General features: G+C 45.4%; 1 non-coding gene across 1 annotated transcript; it reads right to left on the reverse strand.

Moving 5' to 3' along the window:
• Positions 1-4314: 4314 nt before the first annotated feature.
• Positions 4315-4387, reverse strand: trnav-uac (transfer RNA valine (anticodon UAC)). Its single transcript has one exon. It is a non-coding gene; the product is annotated as a tRNA-Val (tRNA).
• Between the last annotated feature and the right edge of the window lie 4313 nt (positions 4388-8700).

Consider the following 8700-nt stretch of genomic DNA (forward strand, 5'->3'; position numbering starts at 1 on the left):
CAGAACTCTGCGTGAGGCTCCTGTGGGGTAATGGTGCGCACTCTGGACTTTGAATGCAGTGATCCGAGTTTAAATCTCGGTTGTAAAATTTGGACAAATTAAAGTGATTTTGATGGCAGCTGTGTGATTGGCTGCTCAGCAGCGGGAAGTGTAGAAGCTGAAGGTATGGATGAGAAAAGGCCGGGCCAAAATGGAATGGTGGAGATAAAATTGTCCAGTTTTTCCAATATTGCTGCTGGGCGAGGTTTACAAGTAGCCTTGAGGGGGCAGCGATGTATCGCCATTGCGGTGCTGGTCCCCGACACAAACTCCGTTCCCCAGCCACCGACTTCATCCCAATCCCTGGTCACTGAGGCTGAACCAGGCAGCTTGCAACCTTGATGCTGTATTAGAACTCAGGTCTCCAGATCATCATGAAGTCGGTGGTTGAGGAACAGAGTTTGTGGCGGTGACCAGCACTGCAATGGCGATTCATCGCTTCCCCCTCAAGGCAAACCTCTCCCACCAGCGAGCACTGGGCAATTGTCTCCCCACCATTCCAATTTTTCTCTGGATTACAAGTCGAGTAACATAATCACTGTGCCGCCAAACCCTGTAATTCACTGATTGAAGAATCATTAATGAGCAGCGCAGTGTGAACCAGGTAGAGTCAGTTAGAACAGGGAATCCGGAGTGAGACTGTCGGTATCTGTTGAGTTTGAGTCTGTGAAGAATGGTCGGGGCCCAGGTAATATACGAGCTCTATGCGATATTTTATTTATATTTAATTACAAGATGAATTTTTCCATTTTCAGATTTGTTCTATTTTAATGATAACGATTCCTATCCAGTTTCGAACCAGGAACCATTTTCGAACATAATCTTTCCCGCCCGGGATTGAATCAGGGACTTTTCGCGTGTGAGGCGAACGTGATAACCACTGCACTATAGAAACCTCTATTCAGAACTGTTTAGCGAGAAGGTGAAATGCTGAATCCCAGATTCTGGATTAATTTCCTTTCACTAACATTTCTCTGACTGAAACTGCACAAGTCAAAAATGTTCCTTTGAAAGTCATTAAACTTTCGAATTTCCGCGTCGCCCCTGAATCTTCTGAATCATATGCCTCCAGTTTGCCACTCAATCAATGTCCCTTTGCATTTCCCTGCTCCCATCCACACTAATTACTGTACCAGCGCTGATCAGTGACAATAGATACTCAAAGTGATCAGGCTATGCGAGCTCAGTCGGTAGCACGATCGTGGGACCGGGGCCCACGTTGGCCGAAGGTTTTTGTTAAACTTTTTGTTTGTTGCTTTCACGGTAAAGCATCATGAATTAACCGATAGTTTTCTTTGGCTCAATGAAAGAAATGCTAACTGAGGGAGAGTCGACAGTTCAATAACTTATACTGTTGCCCATATGTCATTTTACACACTGTGCTTTAGGAGTCTGTTTTAAATTGTTCATTGCTGATGACACCAGGAATCTGGGGCAATATTTGTCAAATCGAACAGGACCGGTTATTTCCACCGTGATCAGAAAATAGAAACAGTTGCGAACTAAAATCCCATGGTGCTGACATTCAGATTAAATGCAGTCAGCTTTGAAATAAAGTGAAAACATTTTACAGTGAAAAGATTTGTAAGTATTTGAGCCTTTAATTAAAGTTTGTGGCGTCTGATTCACACTCATGTCTCTTCTTCCTCTGTTGAATAAGAAAGGAGGGGCTTGACGTTGACCAGACTGCACTGTGCCTGATATTTGTGAGCTCATCCTTTATACTGAGCGGTTTCCCGCTTGCTGCTCGATGTCAGCTTTAGCTCAGCGGTTACTTCGCAATAGACGCGTTCCTGTCACCGCGGGAGCTATCTGGCGTTTTTTTATTGTCATGTTCAATCCCCTTCTTCAACACCGAAGCACATGGTAGCCGTGTTTTTAATTTAGCAGAGTGATATTTTTCGAGGACACCCTTAAATGATTCAATAACCTGGTCTTATCAGTGAGTGTGACCCGGGTTCGATTCCCGGTTAGGGAAATAACTTTGACATCACCGTTTTTAATTATTTAAAGTGAAGATATTTAAGTAAATAATTAACATGCAACTAATGTGAAAAAATAAGAAATGTTTTAATCACCATTAATTAACCGATAACCTTTTTTGCAGAATGAAAACTATTCTAATATGGTGACTGAGGGACAGTCGAAAGTTCAGTCATTTATTTTGCTCTTTTCATGTGCTGAACTTTTAACTCATCTCATTTTATACATTGGATTTTACGAGAGTGGTTTAAAATGTTCATTGCTTGTAAGAGCAGGGATCTGAGACAAATTTGGTAAATTTAACAGGACCGGTTTTTTCGCAGAAAAAATATTCCCTGACATAATGTTTTCAGACCAAACACTGACCGATCGTTCTTAGACCCAAAGTGGATGATCTGACACTTGCCCACATTGAACTCCATTAATCGCAGTTCAGGGGATAATTAATAGAGGTGATCGAAATTATGGGGAAACAGTTTCCACTGGCAGGAGGGTCAGCGAGGCTATGGGGGAAGAGCAGCAGAGTGGGACTAATTGGATAGCTCGTTCAAAGATGCTGCATCAATTGTTCATTTTAATCTGCGATTGATAGATTTTTGTTAACCAAAGGTAATAAGGGTCGAGTCAAGTCAGTGAGACTCTTTATAATTGTTTCAATCATCATTAATCAACCCACAACATTGTGTTGCTCACTGCAGGAATTGCTAACAAGTTTACTGGGAGACAGACAAACTGTAATAACTTATTATAGAACCATAGAATCAGCCAGCACAGAAGGAGGCCATTCGGCCCATAGTGCCTGTGCTGGCTCTTTGAAAGAGAGATCCAATTATTCCCACTCCCCTGCTCTTTTCCCAAAGCCCTGCAAGTGTTTCTTTTTCAATTTATTTCCCTTTTGAAAGTTAATATTGAATCTGCTTCCACCACCATGTCAGGCAGAAAAATATTGATATTAATGTTATCCACGTCCCATTTCACACAGTAATTTCCCTGCTTTGCATGTCATGAAATTTTATCCCTTCTGATTTTACACACTCTAATTTAGGAGTTTGCTTAAAAATGTTCGGTGCTTGTGACGTCAGCCATTGTTAGATTTAAAAGGATTGCAGCCACTTTCCTTGGAAATCTCTGCCCCAAGTGCTGTTGATGCTCATTCGTTGAGTATATTCAAGGCAGAGATCGATAGATTTTTGGACTGTAGTGGAATCAATGGATATGGAGATAGGCAGGAAAGTGGAGTTAAGGTCGATGATCAGCCATTATCTGATTGAATGGCGGAGCAGACTGGGGGGCCATATGGCCTACTCCTGCTTCTAATTCTTTTGTTCTTATGTTCTTATGTCCTTTCACAGGAGAGCAAACCGGCCCCTGGACCTGCAAGAGGAGCAAGATCCAACAAAATGATTCCGCGTACCTGATAGCTCCTACACTGCGGAAACGTCTCCACTTTCAGTACCAGGTCAGATGGAAATGTTAAGCGAGCAGGTGAACCACTGAATCCCACTTTTGAGGGATGCCCCAAAGCATTTCACAGTGGCGTCAAAAGAAATGAGTTGCACTTAGTAATTAAATATAAGCAAAGTGAGAAGTGGGATTTGAACGCACGCTTTCAGTAGAGTGCGATTTGAACGCAGCGCCATAGATCTCCCGACCAGCCTGACTGTTGGAAAGCTCACTTGCAAGTTCTCACTTCCGGATTTAGAAAGTTTCAGTCCGGGTGCTTGTTCAATGTTGCTCGGAGGCTCAGTGACCGGGATATAATCTCCCCCGGGTTTTCCTGAGCCTGTGCTCGGTGTATGGGGAGGTTTGGCCCGGGTCCCTGGGATGGACAATAACAACCTGAGCACTGCAGCTGGGGAAGAGCGAGTAATTAATGGGTTTGTCTCCGTGCCTGAAATGCGATTTAGATCTGTTGGTGTTAACCAAGGCCGGGGCTCCGAGATATTGCATTTTGTTCAAGTTTAATCAGAGGAATATCCGCAGTCAGGAGCTGAAAAGGACCAAGAGCTGAAAAAACAAAAGAAAAAAGATAAGAAATATTAGCAATTGTGATAAACTCTTTAAAGTGTTTTCTGGTAGTTTAGTGGTTTAATTGTTTTAATCACCATTCATTAACCGACAGCGTTGATTTTGCAGAATGAAAGAAATGCTCACACTGAGGGACAGTCGAAACTTCAATAACTTAACTTTAATAATTTGCGAAACTTTATTCATTGATGAAATTTTATCACCTATCTGATTTTACACACTGTATATTAATTTACTGTACGTAAATAATACTCTTGACCATAATGTTTCCGCCCGGGATCGAACCGGGGATCTTTCGCGTGTAAAGCGAACGTGATAACCGCTACACTACGGAAACCATTGATGCACGCCGCCTCCAGAAAAATCTGTTCAGGGAGAAGGTGAAATGCTGACGCCCAGATTCTGACTTAATTTCCCATCACTAACATTCTCTGAACAAAACTGTACACTTCAACAATGTTCCTTTCTGTAGTGTATGTGCCTTTAAGTCAGAACTACTTTTTACAGCTCCTGTATACTGTAGTACCGGCAGTGACCACACCGGTATATAAGCTTTGCGCATGCCTCTGTACCCCAGTCTAGAGTTTACCCTCCTCCAGTAAAGACCTGTTATTTGTTAATGTACAGCATCCGTGTGATTATGTATCCACTGAACCACGGATCTAACAGCGGCGACGAGTGTCGATTCGAATCTACCTGCAACATAAAAGAAAAAAAAAAGTAGTCGAGGTCAGGAACACGGGCGTCGACCACGAGCAACCGCCCAGCAGTCAGGCAGAGATCCAACTTCGCTGGGGAGGCTGTGGAGAGCCGGGATTGGTTCCCCAGCCACAACGAGCAGTAAGAGACCGGCGACAGATCCAGAGCATCCAGAGCAGACCCTTCCTGAGCAGTGGCAGCTGGAGCCGACTGATGGCAGAGAGCCGAGCAGCGTCGATGGGGTAAGACAGAGGGTGAAGAGCGCAGGGCGCAGCCGGGGGTTGAACACCGAGCGGCGTCGAGGAAAAATACTGCAAACCAGAAAGAGAGAGGGTAAGAAACAGCCGGGTTCTACACTGAGCGGCGTCGAAAAATATCAAAAGAAGAACACGCAGAGCACAGCCAGGGATCACGGGCTGATCAGGGTCCATGGGGCGAAGCAAGGGGAGATGCCATTGAGCCGCGGAGAAGCAGGAAGAGCGCAGGAGATGCCATTGAGCCGCGGAGAAGCAGGGACAGCACAAGGGACGCCATTGAGCCACGGAGAAGAAGGAAGAGTGTGAGAGGCGCCATTTTGAGAAACCGCAGCGGAGAAGAAGGGCGAGCGCAGGAAGGAAGGAAAGCACGGGAGATGCCATTTTGTGCCAGCGGAGAAGGAGGGGAAGCACGGGAGGCGCCATTGGTGATAGTTAATGCACAACCAAGGATGCCGAAGAGTGGCAGTATCTCTATGTTCGACAATGAAGTCAAAGATTGGGCGACATATGTGGAACGTATTGAGGTGTACTGCAGGGCGAATGAAGTGCCAGATGCTAATAAAGCGCTGGTTCTGTTAAATTCCATGGGTGCAAAAACTTATGGGTTACTGCGAAATCTAATAACCCCAGACAAGCCGGTAAACAAGAATTTTGAAAGCATAGTAGAAATCCTACAGGACCACTTAAACCCCACACCGCTGCTGATAGCAGAACGATTTAAGTTCCATAAAAGGAACCAACACAAAGACGAAAGCAATGCTGAGTACCTAACGGAAGTGCGCAAGCTATCGAAATACTGCCAGTTTGGAGCGGGACTAGCAGACACGTTAAGGGACAAGTTTTTGTGTGGGCTAAAAAGTGAAGGGACCCAGAAACGGCTTCTATCAGAAAAGGACCTTACGCTGGACAAAGCTTTCAGTATGGCAGTATCACATGAAGCAGCCGCAAGGGGCGCTGCAGAGATACAATGGAGACCACAAGAATATGGCACCAACGAAATGACCTATGGAACAGGGAAGTGCTATCGCTGCGGCAGAACAGCACATGACCAGAAAGATTGTTGGTTCAAGGACCAAGTGTGCAGACAGTGTGGGAAAGCAGGACACATAGCAAGAGTCTGCAGGTCTGGGAAGAAAACCAACACTAAGAAATCTCCACAGGAGAAGTACAAAAAGGTATACCAGGTGATGGACAGTGGTTCAGACGAACAGAAAAGTGACACACACTCCGGAAGCAAGGAGCTGGGCTGTCTGAAACTACATAATGTAACCGAAATGGAGGATCACCAGACTATCTGGGTTACACTCAAGATAGACGGAGTCCAAGTGGAAATGGAATTGGACACAGGGTCAGCTCTAATAGTCATAAATCAAAGAGACTACAAGCGGCTATTTTCACACATACCCTTGAAAGCTACAGAGATTGTCTTGAAGATGTATACGGGGCAAAAAGTCTACCCCAAAGGAAAAATAAGGGTGAAAGTGACATATAAAGGCCAGGAAATACCTAAAATGGGTATATATGTATTGCCAAATGGAGGACCACCACTGCTAGGACGTGAATGGATCCGGAAGATACAATTAGATTGGCATTCCATACAGGCACTGAAAGTTGAGGCCAAAAAGGATGACGACGTCACACCTGGACGACTGTCAAAAATGCTAACTGACGCAAAAGAAGTGTTCCAGGAGGGACTAGGAACACTAAAAGGAATAACAGCAACGATTAAAATAGAGGAAAATGCAAGCCCAAAGTTTCTGAAGGCCACACCAGTGCCTTATGCGATCAGACCAGCTGTTGAAGCAGAGCTGGAAGGGTTGGAACGTTCAGGAGTACTGTCCAAAGTGGACTGGAGCAAGTGGGCTACACCCATCGTTCCTGTAATGAAGAGGTCGTTGAGTAATACACCTGGGGAACCAAAGAAGGTCTGCATCTGTGGGGATTTTAAGGTGACAGTGAACCCAGTCCTTCACATGGTGCAATATCCGCTTCCACGAATTGAGGATATTTTTGCCTCGCTATCTGAGGTAAACGCTTCACCAAAATTGATCTAGCCCAGGCGTACTTGCAAATGGAGGTAGAAGAAGCTTCGAAACATTACCTTACGATCAACACTCATAAAGGTCTCTATCAATACAACCGGCTGGTGTTTGGAGTAGCCTCGGCTCCGGCTATCTGGCAAAAGGCGATGGATCAGGTCCCGCAAGGGATTCCAGGGACCCAGTGTTATTTGGACGACATCTTGGTCACGGGCGAAAATTACGGTGATCACCTCGCTAACTTGGAGAAGGTGCTCACCAGATTAAAGGAGTATGGGCTACGAGCTAATCGCCACAAGTGCGAGTTGTTCCAGAAATAGATCTCGTATTGCAGCCACATCATCAATGAAGAGGTGTTACATAAGTCCCCTGACAAGATTGAGGCAGTAGTCAAGGCTCCAGCACCGGAAAATGTGTCACAACTGAGGTCGTTCCTCGGGCTGGTAAACTATTACCACAAGTTCTTACCAAATTTGTCTACACCCGCTGAACACCCTACTGCAAACAGGGTTACCATGGAGGTGGGATGACGAACGTAGACGAGCTTTCCAGAAGTGTAAAGAATTGATCATATCAAAACAGGTGTTGGCCCATTTCAACCCAGCACTACCAATTCGTTTGGCATATGATGCATCACCCTACGGCATTGGAGTGGTGCTGTCGCACAAATTCCCAGATGGGTTGGAGAGGCCAGTAGCCTTTGTGTCTCAGTCACTAATCTCAGCCGAGCGCAACTATGCCCAGATTGACAGGGAGGCCCTCAGCCTAGTATGGGAAGTAAAAAAATTCAACCGCTATCTGCATGGGCAGATGTTCACCTTGCTGACTGACCACCAACCATTTGTTTCCAACTTTAATCCTAAGAAGGACGTGCCAGTAATGACTGCACAGCAGTTACAAAGATGGTCCCTGTTTCTAGGGGCGAATCAATATGAAATAGAATATAAAGGCATGAAACAGCATGGGAATGCTGATGGGCTATCGCGCCTGCCACTGCCTACTGTGGAGGAAGCACCAGCAGTGGACCTATCAAGATATTTTATTCGTCGATAATTGAACAATTGCCAGTAACAAACGCGGATATAGAGAAGGAGACCCGCAATGATCCGACGCTGTCACGGGTATATGAATTGACAGTGAGAGGATGGCCAACACATGGCAACTCACTGTTTCCAGCATTCTCATCCAGAAGAGAACAGCTGTCAGTATGCCAGGGGACAGTAATGTGTGGATCTAGAGTGGTGATTCCACCAAGTTAAGGGAGAGAGTGCTAAATGAGCTACATGAATGTCATCTGGGGGGAGTGAAAATGAAAAGCCTTGCTACGGCTTATGTGTGGTGGCCGGGAATCGATCAACAAATCGAAGACCTAACTAAGAGCTGCTTCGGATGCCAGAAGGTCCAAAATGCACCACCACGTGCCCCTCTACACCCATGGGAGTGGCCCTACTCTCCATGGCAACGGGTGCACATTGATTTCGCTGGTCCATTCATGGACTCAATGATCTTAATAGCAGTGGATGCTCATTCAAAGTGGCCTGAGGTGATAAAGATGTCTTCAACCACTACAAAGAAAACGATTGCAGTCCTACGGACCATATTTGCCAGAAACGGTTTGCCAGAGCAGATCTGCTCTGATAATGGACCACAGTTTG

Source organism: Somniosus microcephalus, unplaced genomic scaffold (assembly GCF_052327205.1).
Source record: "Somniosus microcephalus isolate GS21.2 unplaced genomic scaffold, FLI_Smic_1.0 scaffold39, whole genome shotgun sequence".
In the NCBI taxonomy this organism is placed as follows: Eukaryota; Metazoa; Chordata; class Chondrichthyes; order Squaliformes; family Somniosidae; genus Somniosus; species Somniosus microcephalus.